This window comes from Ostrea edulis, chromosome 1 (genome assembly GCF_947568905.1).
Source record: "Ostrea edulis chromosome 1, xbOstEdul1.1, whole genome shotgun sequence".
NCBI classification, from domain to species: Eukaryota; Metazoa; Mollusca; class Bivalvia; order Ostreida; family Ostreidae; genus Ostrea; species Ostrea edulis.
In genome coordinates, this window is record NC_079164.1 from 12,260,588 (window position 1) to 12,285,180 (window position 24,593).

The following is a 24,593-nucleotide window of genomic DNA, read 5'->3' on the forward strand; positions in this document are numbered from 1 at the left end:
AGACAACAATGCAGTTAAACAGTAATTAAAAATATGCAAAATGTAGCACTTTAAACAAGAATTTAACAAAAAGAAAAAAATAAGATGAAAATAATGAGATTTGTAACACTAGACAGTAGACAAATTGTTGAACAAACGTGACAAAGTAAAGGAAAGTTTCTCAGGAGCTTGAATCCTTCAGCTGATATAACTGGAGAGACAATCATGAAAAACTCCAGAGATTTTTAGAATGAAGTAAAAATGGTGTTTAATCATACATATATATTTATTTATTGGAATAGGACACACACTTTTTAAGTACACATCTGATATAGGACAGCAACTTTTTTGTATTCTTTAGAAGATAGGACATAGAGTCTTTAAAAAAGGGAAATATAGAATATGCACTGTTCCCCCCACCCCAATAAATATTGACCAATCCCTTAGTCTACAAAGAGTCATAATGAGTTTACATATGGAAATAAATAATTATGAATTGATGCATGAATTTAATTATTTGTATTTGAAAATTTCATAATATTAGATAAAAAGATATTCCTTTCTATATCAAAGTGTATACAGATATCATAAAATATATAAAGATGAAGTTGTGTGCAATATATGTAAAATTGATTGTATTTCATATTGAAGTATATAGATATCATATATAAAAATTAATTGTGTACAATATATGTGAAATTGTCGTTTTTTATAATATCCTCTAATTTTTGCATAAAAAAGAATCGCCACGTATTAGAAGTAAATTGCATTGACCAATAAGAAATCAAATTATTGTGTTTGAGAACATAATTATGAGACCTTTACATTTAAAAAACACTAGTTTTGACGAAGATTCTTTTCTTCCTGATTATTCTTTCTAAAGGTAAGTCTGTTTTACGTAAAGAATATCGATTATGCATAATTCTTCAGAAAATAAGAAATTGTCCACGTTTCTCTTTTGTATATTGTGTTTAGAGTACACAGATTTAAGAGAACGATTTACACAATGTACGTGCAAGTTTTGCAACCTTTTTAAATATATTTAGGATTCTAATCTCAATTGGCATGATTTTGAAACAGATTCCATGTATATGTGTGAATTCCCAGTCTATCTCATCCCTTTTTGATTCATGTAATCGTTTCACGCTTTTTGTAAGCTCTAGAGATTGGCCTTCTACCGGTATAATAAAATGAATGGGGGGTAGTAATATCCATACTTCAGGTGCCAGTGAAAACGTCTAGTCTCCGTAGGATAAAACAGGGGAAAACCCCAAACAAACACAAAACATAAACAAAACAAAAACATAACAAAAACAACAACCAAAAAAAAAAAATAGATTAAAAAAAAAGAGAGAAATAAAATGTCACGCATATGGATGTTAAAAAGTTGGTTGTAAATAGTATGTATTTGGTAGCTCCAATAATTCAATGTGCTTTTGTATGGTGCTTTATATATATAATGCATGTAAGGTTGTTTTGTTGTAAATGTAAAACTTATACGGTACCAATTTTGATAATATTTGTTTTGATGTATAATAGGTATTACGTAAAGTTTAGTCATTCATATGATTTATTAATCAAAAAGTAGCTTTATCTACATAGTGCATGTTAAATACTTTTGTTGTAAATAATATATAGTCTTATTGATTCCAAGCATACATGCATTTGATTTTTATTAGCTCCATCCATGTAAGAAGTTTTGTTGTAAATAGTATGTATAGTAGTTCCATTTATTCAATTGTTTTTGTATGTAATAAGTTCTTCAATTTTTAACTTATTTTGAATTCCAATTTAATTTAACAAATTAAAAGTTTTTAAAAAATATTCCTTCTTTCGATTGATAAAAATTCCTCTATAGACATATTCTGTTTTTATGTCTGTTGATAACGGCTAACAATCCCACTGTATGATAATTTATTAGTATTTTTTTCTATTATTACGTAAGAAATTTTCCACAAAGCATAGGTATAAGTTTGTAAAGCGTACTTCGATAAATAACTAATCTACTTTTTTAAAGGTCGATATGTAAGTTAGTCATATAAGGTAGCAATTATATGTTCCATTTGACCTCCATTTGGGTTCATTTGGGTCCATTTGGGTAAATGGACGCACCCTTGCGCATGCGCTAATTCTGACACTTTCTGCATATAACATGGCACAGAGTTTGAAAGTCTTTTTCGGAAGTAGGCCTAATATTCATCATGTTGTTAGTGGATTATTTCACTGAAAGTACATTTTTAAACAAACGGATCATAAATGCCCTTTCAAGATGGATATCCTGCAACATTTCTTTTAAATGCAGTTTCACATACAGAACAAGCATGAGAATGTGGTTATAAAATTGATCTCTGTAGGTCGGTTAGCTCGAAGTATAAATTAGTGGTATCGATAGGTTAAATGTTTCGGGACAATTTAATTTGCATGTTATTTATTCAAATGGTTTATTACAGGCACTCGATCATCGTATTTCATATTGGCAAGTCAAGCTCAACTATATTACATTGTGCAGTTTTATAATAAGTAAGTAAGTTTTATTTAAAGTCAACACTGTATACAATCGTAACAAATGACATGGGATCTACAGAGTTCTTAAACCGACTATCACAGACAAAATAAAATATCACAAGGTAAGCATGCAAAAAACACATGTAACAGGAAGGGAGAAAATGCAACGGACCAGACCAGGATTTGAACCCGCCCCCCCCCCCCCTGAATCTCTAGTCAGGTGCTCTACCAACTGAGTTAACTGGCCATCGGCGATCGAACCCGGCTGACCGCTACATTTTTCCCTCCTTAAATGTCTTCACACCTGAAGACATCAACCCAGGATCTTTATTCCCTGGCAAGCATTTTCACCTATCAGTTGCAGGGGATGGTTTACGGCACCAAATGTAACAGGAAGGTAGAAAATGCAACGGACCAGACCGGGATTCGAACCCGGGCCCCCTGAATCTCTAGTCAGGTGCTCTACAAACTAAGCTAACTGGCCATCGGCGATCGAACCCAGCTGACCGCTACATTCATATATACATATTTACATGCATATACTGTATGGCTAGACAGTATTTGAATCAATGATGATCAACAAAATAATGGAATAGTAATCAGATTCCACATTCCACATCATACTAATTCATGCTTGCAGATATTCATTTGATATTTGGTACATAGCTTTGCCATAAATAGTTACAGATCAAGTTCGAGTTTCATCTCAGTCCGTTGATTTTTCACTAAGTTATGGCCCTTAAACTTAGAAAAATAGCATGAATTATCAGTTTTCCGGACTTTTTTTGGTTGTGCTTGCAGATATTCATTTGATATTTAGTACCTTACTTTGCCATAACAAGTTACAGATCAAGTTCGAATTTCGTCTCGGTCCGTTGATTTTTCTTATGGCCCTTGAACTTAGAAAAATAGCATGAATTTAAATCGAAGTTAATTTTCTCTATAGAAAAGAGTGCCACACTCATTAAAACGTCTAGCATAGTAATACAACAATATAACTAAATCATTCATGATCACCTACATGCCACAGTTTATTGACTTGGTTAAAGACCTAATTAAACCTAATTATAAATCTCTCTCTCTCTTTTTCTCCTGGTCTAGTCTCTACTCGAATAGAAGTTGATTTCCTATCCTGGTTCCCCAATTTTTCCTTTTACCATAACCTACATAATGAACTTTGAATAATTTTGTCGTACAGTCATTTTTGCAACCGGTAGGGGACTGTATTGCCATGTAATACTCTCAGAATGCTTGTTTTGTGTGCTTTGTTGAAAGGCGGATCAGCAATGAAATACCCCCCCCCCCCCCCCTTTCCCCAGTGAGAAATGTATTTGAAAATGAACAGGACGATGCTTACTTGGTAAATCATTAATTCGAATATAATATCTTTCTTTTAATCTATTTTAGAATTATTCGATCACCATACAGAGAAAGATGATTTACAACAGTGATTAGCGCACAAGTAGATCTAGATACTAATTGACAACAAGAAAACAGTATGTGTATCAAACCGAAGTATCTTATTGTACATTTGATCTTCTATTCCATAGAAGGTTGAAAACAGTGCTGCAATGTAAATTTAGAGAGAGAAGAAAAAATAGCTCAGGCTTCTGGTTGTCAAGGGGGTGTGTCCCCATACCAAACCAGGTTATACAAAAATAACCTGCGTTCCTCAATTGGAATTTGACCAATCAGAGACAAGGATACAAAAAATATTAAATTATATATATATATATATATATATATATATGTATATATCTATCTATCACAAAGCGAATAGAGTATACTCAACTGATTTCTCTCAGGAGTGTGTCGAATATTGCTTAGTTACACATGTACTCTAAACAATATTCATATACTCCTGAAGAATTGAAGAAACTAGTTGAGTACACTCTATCGGCTTTGTGATATATATATTTTTTTTATTATAATACTACTTGTGTAGATCTGTTTATACCTATCTCTGGATGATATATACATAACACACACACACACACACACACACACACACACACACACACACACACACACACACACACACACACACACTTATATATCTATACCTGATCCCACCTCTGGTATATCCAGGGGTTCGTGTTTGCCCAACTCTCTATATTGTATTGCTTATAGGAGTTATGAGATTGATCACTGTTCATTGTCTTTGCCTTTCGTGAATACTCGTGTGTGCGAGACATCTAGTTTCAATTTTCAATGAATATATTTACTTAAGGAATATTCTATCAAAGATATGCAGGTGGAAAAAATGTATTTCAGTCTTATCATGCTCATTGTAGAGAACAGAGGATCCCTACCCTCAATGGTTTCCTTTAGATTGACCTGATGCCAGTGTCTATAAATCCTACATCTGAGTCATGGCTTCAAGTAAGTTTTTAAAAAAGAAATTAAAGTTTGTAACATATATATGTTAGTCATCAGTTCTTAGCCTGAATTATTTAATCTGAGATTCCTCTGACCATTTACCTCCACTTATATATATATATATATATATATATATATATATATATATATATAAGTAAGAGTCGGGGGGATGTCAGGTTAGCCTGAGCTGAAGACTTATTAAAATTGTCATTTACTGCTTTTTGAATTTCTACTTCCTCTCCAAAATTAAGAAGCCAAGTTCAAAACCAAACTTACCATATTGTAAATAAAGGGGATGAAAGGTCTACATAGAAAAGGAGTATTAAGAACAAATATTGAATATTATATCAGCATAAAATATATTCCCATGACCAATACTCCATTTCAATCTTCATTAACTCTAGTGTCAGTCTATTGTCTAATATTAATGGATGGGTTTAAACACGGATGCTACACTTTCATAGATTTCAGTAATTGATAGTCATAAATATTGAGGGCCATTTACACATGTTAGATGATTCTGGAAATCCTTAAAATGTCCTCATTTCCCCTGTCAATTCCTATTTTTTAAAAATATATTTCTATTTTAGCAATTTTGAAAATGCATTCAAGCTAAATTTGACCAATGAATTCATGTTTCAAGCTGTTTATTGCTTTTGGCTTTGTGATAAAGATGTGTCAGACTATTTAGGTTATTGCCAATAATAGCTGGAAGACACCCTTCCTGCATGGAGAGTATTTTTTGTGAGTTTCTTTTATTATCAAAATTGTAAGACCATGTAAATGTCTAAAGCTGCCCTAATTTAGTTATGAAATTCCAAATTTTAGCCCTAAATTTTCTTAATTTTAGTCCTAAAATAATCCCTATGTTGTCCAAGAGTGCTGGACAGCCTGTTGAAAGTACCCATCAGGATGAATATCTGACATCATATGGACTTCACGTACGACCTATAGTAGGGGATGGGAATTGTTTCTTTAGGTCTGTTAGTCTTGCGCTCTATAGAAAACAACATCATCACCAAGAGCTACGAAATGCAGCAATACATGAAACTGATCAAACTTTGGATACCTTTCATATGTTTTCTTTCATTCTAATGGTAATCTTATGACTTATCCAGAAATTCAACTGGAACTAAATAATCTTAGGCAGTTAGGCACTTTTCCAGGGCAGTAATCAGTTTCGGCAATGTCTAGGCATTTTGGGATCAATTTATTAGTAACTGTTGGTGGTGATCAGGGTAATCAAGTTGTGACTCTTGAACATGACTTTGGAAACTCAAATTCTAGGATTCATTTGCTTTGGACGAGAGTAGGGTTGGGCATTATGAAACTGTGACTGAAACATCACCACCAGACAATTAGAGAGAACCATTATAACAAGGATTCAAAAGCAATTATTGCTGAAATTTTGACCATTCTGCATGTAAGAAATTTGACAAGGTGGACAAAACAAAAATGGAACTTAAAAATGATAAATAAGATAGGTATTCCATTTTATTATCAGATATACATGCATGTCTATTCCTTTCAATGTCATGCATAATGCAAGAATGGATAATGTCAACCATACTCTTAGACAGACTCAATGGGGAAGGGTATTTGGAAAATATTTTGTGTAGTTTAATCATGTTCAGTTTTATCTAACAGTTTGTAAGACTAGGTAATATACATGTAATTGTTCCAGTTAAAAGTTTTGATTCAGTTTGTTTTATTGTAGGTATTTGTGTACTGCCTGTCTATCAATGTAAATGTTTATTGCTTCAAAGATTTCAAGGATGCCATTCTAGCAGTATGTGTTATTAAATTTCATTTTTTTAACTGATTGACAATTGTAACAAGCACTAAGTCAGTCCAGTAGTAGACTCACAATGGCAGATGAGCTTATCCGGCAGCTCTATGCCAGTGTCTCATTGCAGAATTGTCACTGAATTCATGATTAGACAAACAACAGAAGTCAGATCATTTGTTGATTATTAATATTCTATTAATGTAGTTCCACCTTCCTGTGATGTCGTAAGATTTCACAAAGTCAATGATTTAATTTTAAAGATTCATGCATGACAGGGACATACATTTTGTTGGAGTCCTTTTCAATAGTTATTGTAAAAAATCTTGTAAACCATAAAATATTTCAAATGTATGAATAATCAATATTACATGTTTTAAGAATATTGAATACAAGGGTAATAACTCTTGTTTTCATTTAATTATTCATAAAATCCATTATGCGAAAGATTTCCTTTATTTTTCACTAACATTTTGTATATTTTTTAAAGAAACAGTTTCATGAAATTGTTATGAATACTATTGTATCGTTTTAGCCAGTTTTTGTGAAATTTTGATAATGCTAATTAAGGAGAATTGCTATTTTCTGATGTGGATAACCGGTATATGTTTGCTAATTGATAAAATATTCATTAATACTGCAACATACTTATTTTATCATTTTTATTTGTTACTAAGATATATTATTATACGCCCGTATTTAGACGGGACGTATCATGGTACAGCGATGTATGTACGTTCGTCCGTTCGGGGTTTTCTCTTTATAATTTCATTTCCCTTTCACATATAATGCTGACACTTGCTCTGTAGCTTCTTTGTGGGTCACTCTAGATCATCCTGCAATGTTGATCTATTTCGACCTTTTTTCCAGGAGTTTTGCCCCTTTATTTGAAAATAATTATTATATGGAGGGTACATAACTTATCCGCCATACTCCTCCCACAGTTTCAAGTGAGGACCTTCTTATTTTGTGGAGTGTTTGTATGGGTATTGAAGATGTGCATGTGGGATGGATTTTGATTTTCTACAATTTTTGGGAAAATTACAGGTTGTTGAACTTGGTCTATTTGGAAATTAATATTCTATGGAGGGTACATAATTTGTCTGCCCAAGTCCTCCCACACTTTTCAAGTGAGGACCCTCTTATTTAGTGGAGTGTTTGTATAGGTACAATTTTTGAGAAAATTACAGGTTTTTGAACTTAGTCTATTTGGAAATTAATATTCAATCAAGGGTACATAATTTGTCCGCCCAACTCGTCCCACAGTTTTCAAGTGAGGACCATCTTATTTTGTGGAGTGTTTGTATGGGTATTGAAGATGTGGATCTGGGGGAGGATTTTGATTTTTTTCCATTTTTGAAAAAATTACAGGTTTTTGAACTCGGCCCATTTTGAGGAAATCTCCATTTTTAAGCTAAGACTTTGTTCACATGAAAGTTTGTCACAGCTTCATGATGGCTGATACTACCTGAAGCAAAGTTATACAAATTATAGCACAAGGAAAACACCCTATGTAAGCATTTCACGGGCGTATTATGTACCTTTTGCGGTATTCTTGTTTGAAGAATCAACGATCAAATGTAAGATTAAACCTATAATTCTAGAAGGGTGGAATTACCTTAACAACTTTGATGTGCATGCTAATATAAAGTTATGTTTATATTGGAGGATAAAATGTGTTAACATCAAATACTCTCAACAGTCCAGTAATAGACTCGCAGTGTCAGATGTGCTTATTTAGTGTAATGTTGGTGCAGGTTAATTAATGCAAGCGGAAATTTGCAAATACAATTTTCCTCCTATTTAGCTCACCTGAGCTGAAAGCTCAAGTGAGCTTTTCTGATCACCCGTAGTCGGCATCCGTCTGTCTGTCTGTCCGTCTGTCAACTTTTAACATTTTTGACTTCTTCTCAAAAACCACTGGACCAATTTCAACCAAAGTTGGTGCAAAGCATCCTTAGGAAAAGGAATTCTAAATTGTTAAAATAAAGGGCCAGGCCACCTTCCAAGGGGAGATAATCAAGAAAAGGTAAAACTATAGAGTAGAGTCATTAAAAAATCTTCTCAAGAACCACTGAGCCAGAAAAGCTGAGATTTACATGAAAGCTTCCTGACATAATTCAGATTCAAGTTTGTTCAAATCAAAGCCCCTGGGGGTACCACAGGGCCGTAATAGGGCATCAAAGCTTTACATACGATTACTTAGGAAAAATCTTTAAAAATACTTTACTCAAGAACCACTGAGCCGAAAAAGCTGAGATTTACATGAAAGTTTCTTACATAATGCAGATTCAAGTTTGTTCAAATCATGGCCCCTGGGGGTATGATGGGACCACAATAGGGGATGAAATTTTTACATACAAATATATAGACTGAAAATCTTTAAAAATCTCTTTCTCAAGAACCACTGAGGCAGAAAAGCTGAGATTTACATGAAAGCTTCCTGACATAATACAGGTTCAAGTTTGTTCAAATCAAGATCCTTGCGGGTATGATGGCGCTGCAATAGGGGATCAAAATTTTACATACAAATATATAAACTGAAAATCTTTAAAAATCTTTCTCAAGAACCACTGAGGCAGAAAAGCTGAGATTTACATGAAAGCTTCCTGACATAATACAGATTCAAGTTTGTTCAAATAAAGATCCTTGCGGGTATGATGGCGCTGCAATAGGGGATCAAAATTTTACATACAAATATATAAACTGAAAATCTTTAAAAATCTCTTTCTCCAGAACCACTGAGCCAGAAAAGCTGAAATTTACATGAAAGCTTTCTGACATAATGCACATTCAAGTTTGTTCAAATCATGGTCCCTGGGAGTATGATGGGGCCACAACAGGGGATCAAATTCTTACATAGACATATATAGGGAAAATCTTTAAAAATGTTTTTCTCCAGAACCACTGAGCCAGAGAAGCTGAGATTTACATGAAAGCTTCCTGACATAATGCAGATTCAAATTTGTTCAAATGAAAGCCCCTGGGGGTTCCATGGGGTCAAAATAGGGGATCAAAGGTTTACATTCAAATATATAGGAAAAATGTTGTTCTCCAGAACCACTGAGCTAGAAAAACTGAGATTTACACGAAAGCTCCCTGACATAATGCAGATTCAAGTTTGTTGAAATCATGGACCCTTGGCGTATGATGGGGCCACAATAGGGGTTCAAAGATTTACATACAAATATATAGGGGAAATCTTTAAAAATATTTTTGTCAACAACCACTGAGGCAGAAAAGCTGAGATTTACATGAAAGCTTCGTGATATAATTCAGATTCAAGTTTGTTCAAATGAATGTACCTGGGGGTATGATTGGTCCACAATAGGGGATCAAAGTTTTACGTACAAATACATAGGAAAAATCTTCTTCTCCAGAACCACAGAGACAGAAAAGCTGAGATTTACATGTAAGCTTCATGACATAATGCAAATTCAAGTTTGATCAAATCATGGCCCATGGGGGTATGATGGGGCTACAAGAGGGGATCAAAGTTTTACATACAAATATATAGGGAACATCTTTAAACATCTTTTTCTCAAGAATCACTGAGCCAGAAAAGCTGATATTTACATGAAAGCTTCCTGACAAAATGCAGATTCAAGTTTGTTCAAATCATGGCCCCTGGGGGTATGATGGGGCCACAACAGTGGATCAAAGTTTTACATACAAATATATAGGAACAATCTTCTTCTCCAGAACAACTGAACCAGAAAAGCTGAGATTTACATGGGAGCTTCCTGACATAATTCAGATTCAAGTTTGTTCAAATCATGGCCACTGGGGGTATGGTGGGGCCACGACATGGGATCAAAGTTTTACATACAAATATATAGAAAGAATCTTCTTCTCCAGAACAACTGAATCAGAAAAGCTGAAATTTACATGGAAGCTTTCTGACATAATACAGATTCAAGTTTGTTCAAATTATGGCCACTGGGGGTATGATAGGGCCAAGACATGGGATCAAAGTTTTACATACAAATATATAGGAAAAATCTTTTTCTTCAGAACAACTGAACCAGAAAAGCTGAGATTTACATGGGAGCTTCCTGACATAATGCAGATTCAAGTTTGTTCAAATCATGGCCACTGGGGGTATGATGGGGCCACGACATGGGATCAAAGTTTTACATACAAATATATAGAAAAAAATTTCTTCTCCAGAACCACTGAAACAGAAAAGCTGAAATTTACATGAAAGCTTCCTGAGATAATGCAGATTCAACTTTGTTCAAATCAAAACCCCTAGGGGTATGAAGGGGCCACAATAGGGGATAAAAGTTTTACTTACAAATACATAAAAATCTTCTCCAGATCCGAGGAAACAGAAACATGAGAGCGTTCTGACATAATTCAGATTCACGTTTGTTCAAATCATGGCACCTGGGGGTATGATGGACCCACAACAGGGGATCAAAGTTTTACATACAAATATATCGGGAAAATCTTTTTAAAAAATTCTCAAGAACCACTGAACCAGAAAAGCTGAAATTTACATGAAAGCTTCCTGACATAATGCAGATTCACGTTTTTTCACATCATGGTTCCTGGGGGTATGATGGGGCTACAATAGGGGATCAAAGTTTTACATACAAATATATATGGAAAATCTTTAAAAATATTTTTCTCAAGAACCAAAGAGCCAGAAAAGCTGATATCTACATGAAAGCTTCCTGACAAAATGCAGATTCAAGTTTGTTCAAATCATGGCCACTGGGGGTATGATGGGGCCACGACATGGGATCAGAGGTTTACATACAAATATATAGGAAAAATCTTTTTCTTCAGAACTGAACCAGAAAAGCTGAGATTTACATGAAAGCTTCTTGACATAATGCACATTCAACTTTGTTCAAATCATGGCAGCTGGGGGCATGATGTGGCCCACAATAGGGGATCAAAGTTTTACATACAATTTTTTTTCTCAACAACCTCTGAAACAGAAAAGCTGAAATTTACATGAACGTTTCCTGACATAATGCAGATTCACGTTTGTTCACATAATGGTCCCTGGGGGTATGATGGGGCCACAACAAGGGATCAAAGTGTTACATACAAATATAATGCAAAATTTTCTTCTCCAGAACCACTGAAACAGAAAAGCTGAGATTTACATGAAAACTTCCTGACATAATGCAGATTCAAGTTTGTTCAAATCAAGGCTCCTGGGGGTATGATGGGGCCACAATAAGGGGTCAAAGTTTTATATACAAATACATATGAAAAATTTTCTTCTCCAGAACCACTGAACCAGTAAAGCTGAAATTTACATGAGATCGTTCTGACATTAATGTAGTGCAGATTCCAGTTTGTTCAAATCAGGACCCCTGGGGGTATGATGGGCGCACAGCAGGAGGATCAAAGTTTTACATACAAATATATAGGGAAAATCTTTTTTAAAAAAATTCTCAAGAACCACTGAACCAGAAAAGCTGAGATTTACATGAAAGCTTCCTGACATAATTCAGATTCAAGCTTGTTCCAATCAAGGCCCTTGGAGGTATGATGGGGCCACAATAGGGGATCAAAGTTTTATATACAAATATATATGAAAAAGTTTCTTCTGCAGAACCACTGAGCCAGAACAGCTGAGATTTACATGAAAGCTTCCTGACATAATGCAGATTCAAGTTTGTTCAAATCAAGGCCCCTGGGGGTACGATGGGGGCCACAACAGGGGATCAAAGTTTTACATACAAATACATCGGAAAAATCTTTAAAAATCTTTTTCTCAAGAACCAAAGAACCAGAAAAACTTAGATTTACATGAAAGCTTCCTGACATAATGCAGATTCAAGTTTGTTCAAATTATTGCCCCTGGGGGTATGATGGGGCCACAATAGGAGAACAAAGTTTTACATACAAATATACATGTATAAGGAAAATCTTTAAACTTTTTCTCAAAAACCACTGAGCCAGAAAAGCTGATACATGTATTTACATGAAAGCTTTCTGACATATTTCAGATTTCAGTTTGTTAAAATCATGGCCCCCAGGGTAGAATGGGGTCACAAGGGTTGGGGGTATCAAAGTTTTGCATACAATATGTAGAGAAAATCTTTAAATATGAGCCAAGTGACTCAAGTGAGCGATGTGGCCCTTGGGTCTCTTTTTTGCTTACATTTTTATAAATAACTTTTGAATAGGCCCATAATACTAACTTAAACTAACAGATTTATTAGAGAATATATTCATTTTAATATGATTTGTTTCATTGCTGCAGAATTTCAGTTCAAAATGGGCCGAAACTTTCCTGGTTTCTTGAATAATGTTTTAATGTTTAAACATGTGAATTTTGAGAATATGTGAAAATAAAACTTGTAATAACATACATGCATTTCAAATGTATATTGGAAACCAGGAAGGTATCAGAGATTATCCATGACAAATTTGGTGTCTCAGTTTGATCTCTTCTCTGACTGATGAGGCCCAGGGAGACAAACTTAGATACATAGTCATCAGATCCATTTACCACGAAACTTGGTAGGGCTGTATAACCTTGTGATTTTCATACAGACCCACTTTTCAATTATGATAGGCTGTAGAAAACCACAAGATTTCTATGCATCACATAACTTATATACATTACAGAGTTGGTCAATTCTGTAGATCAATATTAGCTATTTAAATCACTTTAAAGGGAAATTTATTTAAAACACCTTATTAAAATGTAATGAACTTGATTATTGCCAATTAAGTTCTCATAGATATCATCTCTACCTTACCACATGGATTTTGCAATATTTACAGAATTAGTTTTATTGTTTAATATAATTTACTATAAATTGTTAAAATGAAAATTGTGCACAAAATTAACAAGACCAAATTTCCTTTACAGAGATAAAGTTCCTGTAAAGACGATAAATGTACCAAATTGATGAATCAATTCCTGCAAGGAAATTTGTTGGGTTTTGTGAAATGAAGGCGTAATATTTTCTCAAGATTAATGGATGTTTTGAGAAGACTTAACACATGTATTCATTATACAGATGTAGTAAACAGTTGTTACTATTGCATACCAGTCAGCATGGACAGAGGTAAAGGTTGCACATGTTCAGTGAAAAGTACATCAAGGAGAATACATTTGGCAGAAATTTCTTTTTTTAATAATATGATCTAAAACATTCAAAACAACTGGATCATGCATGTACATGAGTATTACACTTGTAAGCTGTCTTGGTTACTGGGAGTACAAGACCAATAGTCTGGTATAATAATTTATAACTAGACTGTTAACAGGCACTGTCCCTTGGTACACCCTGTAATCAAGTCAACAAATCATGATTTCTTTAACTTTTTAAATCATTTTTTTTATTCACATAGCACAATTTTTATTTATGCAAAGTGAAGATAACGAACAGTGATCAATCTCATAACTCCCATAAGCAATACAAAATAGATAGTTGGGCAAACACGGATCCCTGGACACACCAGAGGTGGGATCAGGTGCCTAGGAGGAGTAAGCATCCCCTGTTGACCGGTCACACCCGCCGGGAGCCCTATATCCTGATCAGGTAAACGGAGTTATTCGCAGTCAAAATCGGTGTGTCAAGAACGGCTTAACAATCGGTATGAAACACGTCAGACAGCATTTAACCGAATGCGAGGCTGTATTGACGAACTAGATCGTTATAACGACCATAGAATCTGCGAAATGCTGACATCAATCAAGACTGTTGAAACCCCTGTACCATGAACAGCTAACCAATTTTGTTGTAAAGTATCTATGAGTAAAGGGGAACAAAAATTGGGAATTTCATTGACCCTGACTCCCCGGGGGCATGATTATGATAAGAAATGAGCCCTCTACCAAAATTGTGAAATTTATAAACCCTAGGTTTAGGACCCCAGGAGCTAAATTGGTCATATATTGAAAATACGTTATATCTTTGAAAAAACTTATTTAGTTCTAGAGAGCAAGGTGGCAAACTGTTTTCATGATTATAATGAGTCATCTACTATAGCTGTGAATTGTTTACTTGAACTACATGTATAAGCATATGAAGTGCAGTGACTCCTTCCTTCTTGTCCAATGTAGTTTTGGTGACAGGGGACAGTTTCTTTGGTTTTGAAACATGTGGATAGGGGGTATACACCAAAGTCAGATTATGACAGACTAATGAAAAATCCCATTTCCCTTTTTTGTCAATACTTGTATTTCATATTAGTGTAGTTAATAAATTATGGCCCTAAATTACATGTAATCTATAAATACTGGTGCTGGTGCACAAAACCTGGTCTGAGCAGGTTCCCCTTTTTGATTTGGTTTTCCCTCATTTGGGCTAATCCGCACCACCCCCACATCATCACAGTACCAAACATGGAGATTTAGACACTGTTGCACAATCAAGAACCCTATCTGCCCTTCTCAAAAATCTACCTCTAATATGGGGCCATCCACCTTCCCTCATAGCTACAGACCTTTTGCTAGACCCTGCATGTTTTCACCAGAATTTCTTCAGCAACTGACCACGTGTCTTAGTTTCGTATTTGCACCCATCTATATCCTAGGAATCATGGTGACACCTACATGTTGTATATCAACATTTTTAGTAAGCACTCAACTACATTTGACATGTATCCTAAAATTATTGTATACATTTTTACACATGTAATATCACTTCAAATATGGGGTATTTCCATTTTTTGAAAAAGTTGACCCGGCCTGTAGTGCGAAACTGTCCCCTGCTACCTTTAAGAATTCTGACATCTGATGTCATTGACGTCAACTCCCATTTTTGACAAATCTGACTTATTCTGAGTGAAACTACACCAATACATCATGTCGACTGCCCTAAATGTGTACGCAATAAAATTATTTAAAAACCCTACATTTCTGTGTATGATGTTGTCATTTAAGAGTGATGAGAGTGTTCGAGTAAGATCCCTGTTCCTAACAAATAATATCGCAAGTATATTGTATCTATGGTAAAAGTGACAGTATATGTGGTGCTACATGCTGAACATGTAATGATGAGAACCTGTGTAGAAAATAATGGATTAGAGAGATATAAAGGGACCTAACTGCTCTTAAAATCAAGAAAATTTCCCACTTCACTGTCTACTTCTTTACATACTGAATATGTATAGACCTGAAATATGTTCTAATTAAGTAAACAACTCCCCAACAAGATTTTGAATACCTGTTCTCTTCTTACATTCTATCCTATGCCAGCACTAATAGTGAAAACTAAAGATTCACGTAATTCAGCCAAATGTCAAAGGGGAGGTGGCTTGTTTACAAGTACCACCCATAAATGAGAAAATGGTGTTAACTGTGTTTTTGTGTACAAAATGTCTCTAAAATGACTTATTTCTCTATTTACAAGTATTTTTTCATAAATATACATCATGGTGCTGAGAAGAAATGTGATCTACTGTACTTGAGACCTGTGAATCAGTACAATTTGTTAATTACATGTAGAACAAGTAAAACTACATGTAATCTATGTAATAAAGAGCACCGCCACGGCACATGATACGCCCGTCACATATTGTTAACAGTATAGATTGTACCCATTAAAACATTTTTTATATCACCTTAATTGAATGTCACAGTGACCTTAAAGTAGGATGCTACACACCTTCTACCTAAGATGCATTAGTTGACCAATTTTGGTGATTCTAAGTCTAATAGTTTTCAAGTTATGAGCCGGACAAGTTTTTGCCATATATGGCCATATCTTCTTAATGAAAAGTCACAGTGACCTGGTTTTAATGTGCGACACACCTTCTACCCAAGATGTATCTACAGACAAAGTTTGATGATTCTAGGCCTTGTAGTATTTAAGTTACGGGTCGGACACGAAAAAGCTAACAAACGGACGGACAGACGGATATCTTCTTAATGAAAAGTCAAAGTGACCTGGTTTTAATGTGCGACACACCTTCTACCCAAGATGTATCTACAGACAATGTTTGATGATTCTAGGCCTTGTAGTATTTAAGTTACGGGTCGGACACGAAAAAGCTAACAGACGGACGGACAGACAGACGGACAGACGGACGGACATGAACTCCATACCATACCATACCATACCATAAGACGGGCGTATAAAAAGAATACACGGTATATAAAGTACTCCAAATAACATTATTTTAACCACTAAGCTGATTTACATGCACTTACATGTCACTATGATACTTGACCAGATTCTGGTTTTCCATAGTACTAAAGCATAGCTTACCTCCCTTGACTCTGTTGTCTACCATTGTGATACTAATGTGATACATCTATTGAAATAAAGGGTTGTGTTACATATCTAATACATTTATCTTGATAATATTAATGAAATTGACTGAATTCCATGGGTTTCAAAAAATGCCATTCTCTTAAAGGTGGCATGGGACAGTTTCTTTGGTTTTGAAACATGTGGATAGGGGGTATACACCAAAGTCAGATTATGACAGACTAATGAAAAATCCCATTTCCCTTTTATGTCAATACTTGTATTTCATATTAGTGTAGTTAATAAATTATGGCCCTAAATTACATGTAATCTATAAATACTGGTGCTGGTGCACAAAACCTGCTTTGAGCAGGTTCCCCTTTTTTGATTTGGTTTTCCCTCATTTGGGCTAATCCGCACCACCCCCACATCATCACAGTACCAAACATGGAGATTTAGACACTGTTGCACAATCAAGAACCCTATCTGCCCTTCTCAAAAATCTACCTCTAATATGGGGCCATCCACCTTCCCTCACAGCTACAGACCTTTTGCTAGACACTGCATGTTTTCACCAGAATTTCTTCAGCAACTGACCACGTGTCTTAGTTTCGTATTTGCACCCATCTATATCCTAGGAATCATGGTGACACCTACATGTTGTATATCAACATTTTTAGTAAGCACTCAACTACATTTGACATGCATCCTAAAATTATTGTATACATTTTTACACATGTAATATCACTTCAAATATGGGGTATTTCCATTTTTTGAAAAAGTTGATTCAGCCTAAAGTGCGAAATTGTCCCCTGCTACATGTACCTTTGTGCTGTTTTAATTCATGTTAACTCTGTCTTCGTTTTTTTTTTTTTTGAGCTCACCTGAGCTGAAAGCTCGTGTGAGCTTTCCTGATCGCCTGTTGTCCATCTTTTTACTTTTTCGACTTCTTCAGAACCACTGGGCTAATTTCAACCAAACTTAGCCAAAAGCATCCTTGGGTGAGGGGCTTTTGAATTTCTTCAAATGAAGGGCCATGTCCCTTTCAAAGGAGAGATAATCATAAAAATGTTAAAATAGGGTGAAGTAATTTAAAAAGCTTCTCCTCAAGAACCACTGGGCCAGAAAAGCTGAAATTTACATGAAAGCTTACTGACATAATGCAGATTCAAGTTTGTTCAAATCATAGCCCCCAGGGATCGGATGGGCCACAATAGGGGATCAAAGTTTTACATAGAATTATATGTAGGGAAAATCTTTAAAAATCTTCTCAAGAACAATTGGGCCAAAGAAGTTGACATTTACATAATTTCAAGCTTTCTGACATAGTGCAGATTCAACTTTGTGAAAAGCATGACATCCAGGGGTAGGTTGAGGCCACAATAGGAACTAAGGTTTTACATGCAAATATACATGTATATGGAGATTCTTCAGATATGGGCCAAGGTGACTCAGGTGAGTGATGTGGCCCATGGGTGGCTTGTTCCCTTATGTGTGTAAGATCTTATGCCTTGTTGGGGGTCTGAATTAGAAATAATTTTATTCTATGGTATTCTATAACTTATGATAGTAAAAGACATAAGTTTTAGACTAATTTTTGGCATAATTATGTATTGAAATCATTGTGTGAATTTCTTCCATTCCTCTAGACACATGTTTTCTTGCTATAAAAGAAATACAGAGTATATCCTAGATTCATGTACTATCCCTAGAATGATCGATGTGACATTAAAATAATGTTTACTTAGAAGGTTCGTTTTAAATCCATAGAATATTGAGGCAGAATTTGCAAGATGTACATATGTAGTTCAATAACACATTTTATTATGTGTCATTGTTATCTTACTGAGCAGTATAAAGTCATTGTTGAACAGATGAGTATAAAACTATAGGTAAATAGTACAGGCTGTTGAGATCTCTAAAAAGAATTGGGTATGTACCAGTAGTGTGTCATTGTGATGCACTTTTCTCTGTATAGCTAACCATATGGGCTCATGTAGTATTGAGATACGGGTACCACATATTAACTGAAAGGGGGGGGGATGTCCCATTGGCACTGCACCGAGTTTCCCTATATGTTCTGAGAAACATCATCATTGTTTTAAAACCTATGCAAATATTGTGAAATATTTTTACTAGCATGTTTAATGGTTTAATCCACATATAAACATTATGTGCATTGTGTGTTTGTAATACATCAAGAAATTATGTGCTTATCATTAGGGTTGGTGTGTTTGTAATACGTACTGATGCTGTGAGACACGTCGATTGGTCTTTTGTTTACAAAAACTGAACAAATTCGAGCTAGATATTTGTTGTCAATATGTAGCGCATGTGCAATAGCCTAGTCCTCAAGTTGCGAACGTTTCTGGACCTGTGGGCGGCAAACAGTAAATGTAGTACGGTCGAAAGCCGAAAGTCCCGAATAACGATTTTTGCATGATTTTTCTCTTAATAGTAGATAGAATGACATCAAACTTATTGTGATAACTGTTTGTGACCTATTAAACAAGAATCGTATATCTTTTTTCTGGGAATTCCATACAGAAAGTACTGAACCAGAGTTTTCATCTACCAAAAAGCGGTAAATCTAGTATGTTTTATAAATGCCGAAACCTGAATACGTTCGCTGATCATGCGATCTACCGATCTACTGTAAGTCCGCGTTTTAGCATTAAACATAGACAATATTGAATCAGACTGAGTTCTAAATATCTAATGTAACTTAAATAAATCGCACTTGCATATATGGTGCATTTATATGCGCATTTTATTGTGTCACCCTACATATCATTTGTAATTATAAATGTGTAGTACACGCACTCTTTTGCAATATTTTAACCCACTTTGATATACACTATAAATAGTGTGTTCTTTTTAAACTTCGGTTGTTGAAGCATATTCGTTATTGAATTAAATGAATATTTTCATAATTCAATTGATGCAGTGTAGGCTACTAATGCATAGGAAGTGTAATTTAAAGTAGCCATAATTAATATGTAATTTATCGAAGAGAAGCGACAATATCATTTCATCATCAAGACGATTAAAGACTGTATTATCATAAGTTGATTTCTTAGGAAAATGACGAAATATTGTAAAAGCACACTACTTGGGTTACAGTATCTACTTTAAAGTTTCCACCCATCTACAGATCACATCGTTTAGAAAATATAAAACTTTTGGGGATATATACTGGGATTATATTATATTATGGTGTTTCATACCGATTGTTAAGCCGTTCTTGGCACACTGATTTTGACTGCGGATAACTCCGTTTACCTGATCAGGATATGGGGCTCACGGCGGGTGTGACCGCTTACTCCTCCTAGACACCTGATTCCACCTCTGGTGTGTCCAGGGGTCCGTGTTTGCCCAACTATCTATTTTGTATTGCTTGTAGGAGTTATGAGATTGATCACTGTTCGTTATCTTCACCTTGCATTGTAGGAAAATATAAGAAAATCCTGTCGGAATGAAGAAAGGTATGAAAATCTCAGCAAGGAATCTGAGCAGTCCTCTTGTAAACTATAATAACTCACTCATATTAAGATATTCTTTCATTTGGGAAAGTTTCCATTTATCTGCGATACTACAGCTATCAGAATATATATAGTTTGATAAGACGTTTTCTTATAATACTATGGTTGAAAATCCTACCGGAATGAAAAAATATGGACCAATTTTTTCCGGGAAAATCGTGTCGGAATGGAGGTAGTGTCGTATATAAAATCGCATTATCTCCGCTAATACTAAATATATTTTCATTTGGTAAATATTCTTTATATCTATGGAAACAGGGTTATTAGAATATATAAACCTGTTCGAAATAAGATAATAAGGTGTATTGATAGAAATGATTACATAGACAGGTGGTACTAAAATCCGGATCGAACTAGTTTGCATTCATTGTCTGTGATGAAAGCAACATGTCAATTTCAAAAGAAATATAAGAGCAAAAATTCAGTTAATGTAAATATTACCGCTTATCTCCGCAAATTGCAACAAAACATGGGTCTACAGGTCGATTGTTTGTTTTATAACACGAAGTGCTTTGTACTGACACCGCGCAGAATGAAAATTTGTATTCGTTGTGTTGAAAAATAAAGTATCATTGTTTTATTGTCACAATAAATTGATACAATATTTATTACAGAAAAATCTTGAAATTATTGCTTTGGTAAGGTAATTCCACTCCTCTAGAATTGTAAGTTGAATCTTATATTTGATAGTTGATTCTTCAAATAATTTATCTTAGTAACAAATAAAAATGATAAATTTAAAAGTATGTTGCGGTATCAATAAATTTTTCACCAATACGGGACTTTCGAGGTACGGATCCACTTTGACTTTTATCGCGCGTTCAACGTTCGTAGGACATGTCATTTCAATAACAACTAAGTAAACAAGCATGGAGTTCTTTAATTGATAGCAAATTACCGTACTAAAATGCTATTTTTCAAAGAAAGAAATCACTACAACTATTTAGGCCTATAGGATAATGCATTTGATTAAATTATGTGAGGAAAACAAATCTAGGGAATAATCTTGAGGATATCCGTAAAACTTCAGGCCTTCCTTCAAAGGATACCCATCTAAATGTGCCTTTTTCCTTCCATCTAATCTATGCTCAGGTACTAAGCACCAATAGTGACTTGGATCGTCACCGTGGGACTGTGCATAGCTCTTTACGGACCGTCTTCTAATGAAACCCCAGATATATCGATTTCAACTTTGCCCTACTTTGCTTACTATCACGTGACCACCGTGTATAAACGTCAAGTCTAATCGGTCGTTCTGGACACATCCCGAAAGTTCCGCATTAGCATAATAGACCTATTATCAACGTCAGAAAATTGCAGTTTTCCTTATACAAACAGCATTATCATAATTTCACAAAAACTGGTTATAGGCATAACAATATAATAATATTCATAACAATTTCATGAAACTGTTTCTTTAAAAAATATACAAAATATTTGTGAAAAGTAAAGGAAATCTATCGCATAATGGACTTGGTAAATAATTTAATATGAAAACAGAGTTATTGCCCTTGGATTCGATATTTCGAATCATATAATTTATTATTCATATATTACTTAGACTTTCGAAATATTTCATGGTTAACAAGATTTTTTTTTACAATAACTATTGAAAAAGACTCCAACAAAATTTATGTTCCTATCATGGATAAATTAAAATGGTTGACTTTGAAAAATCTTATGGCATTATAGGAAGGTGGGAATTCCTTGACAAAAAAAAAATTGAATTCAAGAGGCTTTACGCTATTTTTAATTACTGAAAAAGACCAAATGTAACCCCTTTTGTCTTTAGGAGTCAAATCCAAGTTAATTTTCCAACTTTTATTACAAGTACAGAGTTTACCAACAACTCTCCAACTCTTTCTACTTCTCTTTTTCTTCTCTCCTTCCCTCTCTCAGTACAAAATACATGAGTATTTATATTATTTTCCAAGGACTCTGTCCACCTATGACACTTAGAAGTAAACAAATTCCAATGTTCTTGCTTAACAGACATTTACGGTACCAGAGCAATAGAACTGTCCATCCTGGTGCTGAAAATACAGGTACAGAGATAGTAAAATAGGAACTTTGCTGACAATTTGTTAATGAAGTAGTAATTTCAGTCTACGGTATCACTGCACGTGAGGTTATAATTACAGTTGCTTACAGAGCAATTACAAAGTAAGAATTTCAATTTTCTGCATCTCCTCCCATATAGATAGAGTTGTCAAAACAAAGATAAACCAAGCAGTGGTACAGTATAATGACCGATAATTGAGAAAAACAAAACAAACATCCCTGTACATTGTCATCTGATTACACAAAGCTATACGTAACATTTCGAGAATTTACATGTCGTCAGAAGATAAAAGGTAAGACTTCCCGAGTGGAGATTTCAAATATTTTCATGTTAGAATAATTTCGTTCATGGTAGTACGAAAGCCGGCTGGGCTTATTTTTGAAAGAGTGAAAAAAATCTACATGTACTCAACTCGACATAACTAGTTCATTATCTCGTTTTAACGAGTTAGTATCTCGTTTTAATGAGTTAGATTGGTTGAATGTTGTTTAACGTCCCTCTCGAGAATATTTCACTCATATGGAGACGTCACCACTGCCGGTGAAACAATATATCGTTGTAACAAGTTAATTATATCGTTATAACGACTTATTTACGGAAACGTATAACCGCCTCGTGTTGTTGTGTTATACCTCAAAATGGAAAAATAGAATTAGTGTCATCTTCCAATGAAATGTTTACAACGTCAAAATTATGTCGACTTGTGCAAGGAGATAAAAAAAAAATCGATATATTAGTACTTTGGATGATTTTACCACCCTCTTCCAGCTTTATTGACTTTAATCATGTCATGATAACTTTTTGTGTAATAATATTTGCTGCAATAAAAAATGCGTAGAAACATTCTTGCAATCCTATACAAGGAGAATTAATCATGTCGATATGATACTGTTTTTCAGGTTTTACGTTCATATTTTGATAACTTCTTGTCTCTTAATAAGGAATGTCAATTTGGGTTTGTCGTCCAAATTTTGAGCAACAATTTCACTGTATTTCAACTCTCACATACTAGCACAGTGTATATAATAATACTATAACTACCTGCAAAGCTCGATTGTAGGAGAATTTTTTTTTTCATGTGAAGTTGAAATAGTTATAAATTAGACAAGAAAATTTCGGAATGAATAGAAATAAGTACAGGGCAAATAAACCTTTTTTTTTTAAATGGCCCTACGGACAATTCATTATAGGGGGGGGGGGGGTATTAAAAGTGAGTGGTATATGAATGTCTTCCCCTTCACCCAAATAAAAAAGTCTGGATCCACCTTTGACATTCAACCAATAGCAAGAAAATTAAGGAGATCAATTTAAAACATTTTCAATGTTATTTCAATGTTTCTAGGTCTAGGGGAGGATGCAACAATTTTTGAAGGGGGCCCCACACTTTTGCATAGAATCATACACACAGGGAGAGAAAAATACCTCTTTTGGTGATTTATTTAACATAGTTCCTTCAGAAAATGGTCCGAAAATGGCAAACGAAAGTTCGCTGGAATCTTCCGATAATATCAAATTGAAACCTCACATGTGACTTATCGTATAAATTGAAGTAGAATATATTTTCATTCACTCATAAATGAACATGCTTTGTGATAGACTTTTTGTTTGTAAATTTGTAAGCATTCTTGTGTGGGTGGGTAAGTAGTGAAGACAAACAGATGAAAGCAAATGAGCGATACTCTATCTAGCGAGCAGAATTAGTGCAGAGATTGCCGAGTAATTCTGAACTACTTTATTATTCAAACGCATTAGACATTTATTTCGTAAATTACAGTAGCCTCTCTCTCTCTCTCTCTCTCTCTCTCTCTCTCTCTCTCTCTCTCTCTCTGCATAAAAGGGGAGGGTCCAGCCCACCGTCCTTGATGTATTGCTCTAAACTAAGTTATTATTATCACTATGGTAATTATTCGAGGGTCAATAATGCTGTAAATAAGTACATTTCTGAGTCTTCAAGTCTTATCGGACTTCTTATTTGTGCCATGGATGTCGATCATTACTGTTTATGATAGTGATAATATGATTAGACATTGCAGCTGAGTTAATGGTTATTGTTGTGAACCAAAGGTATATATGTGAAAAAATCATAATTATTCTATGCCGAGTAGCAATAAAAATTGTTCCGTGTACTTAAATATTTAATTTGTATCGGGCGGCCGGAGCCTGCA

At 34.6% G+C, this 24,593-nt stretch overlaps 1 long non-coding RNA gene across 2 annotated transcripts in view; it reads left to right on the forward strand.

The window, feature by feature from the left end:
- LOC130051209 (uncharacterized) overlaps nucleotides 1–24,593 on the forward strand; it is a 35,132-nt gene that overhangs the window by 6,124 nt on the left and 4,415 nt on the right. Inside the window, exons 3-7 of one of the 2 annotated variants that reach the window (XR_008799613.1) lie at nucleotides 2,430–2,499; nucleotides 3,892–3,980; nucleotides 4,779–4,866; nucleotides 6,581–6,652; nucleotides 13,494–13,563. This is a non-coding gene — a long non-coding RNA (uncharacterized LOC130051209). The remainder of the gene's footprint in view (nucleotides 1–2,429; nucleotides 2,500–3,891; nucleotides 3,981–4,778; nucleotides 4,867–6,580; nucleotides 6,653–13,493; nucleotides 13,564–24,593) is intronic. The other variant, XR_008799612.1, reaches the window with a different exon arrangement.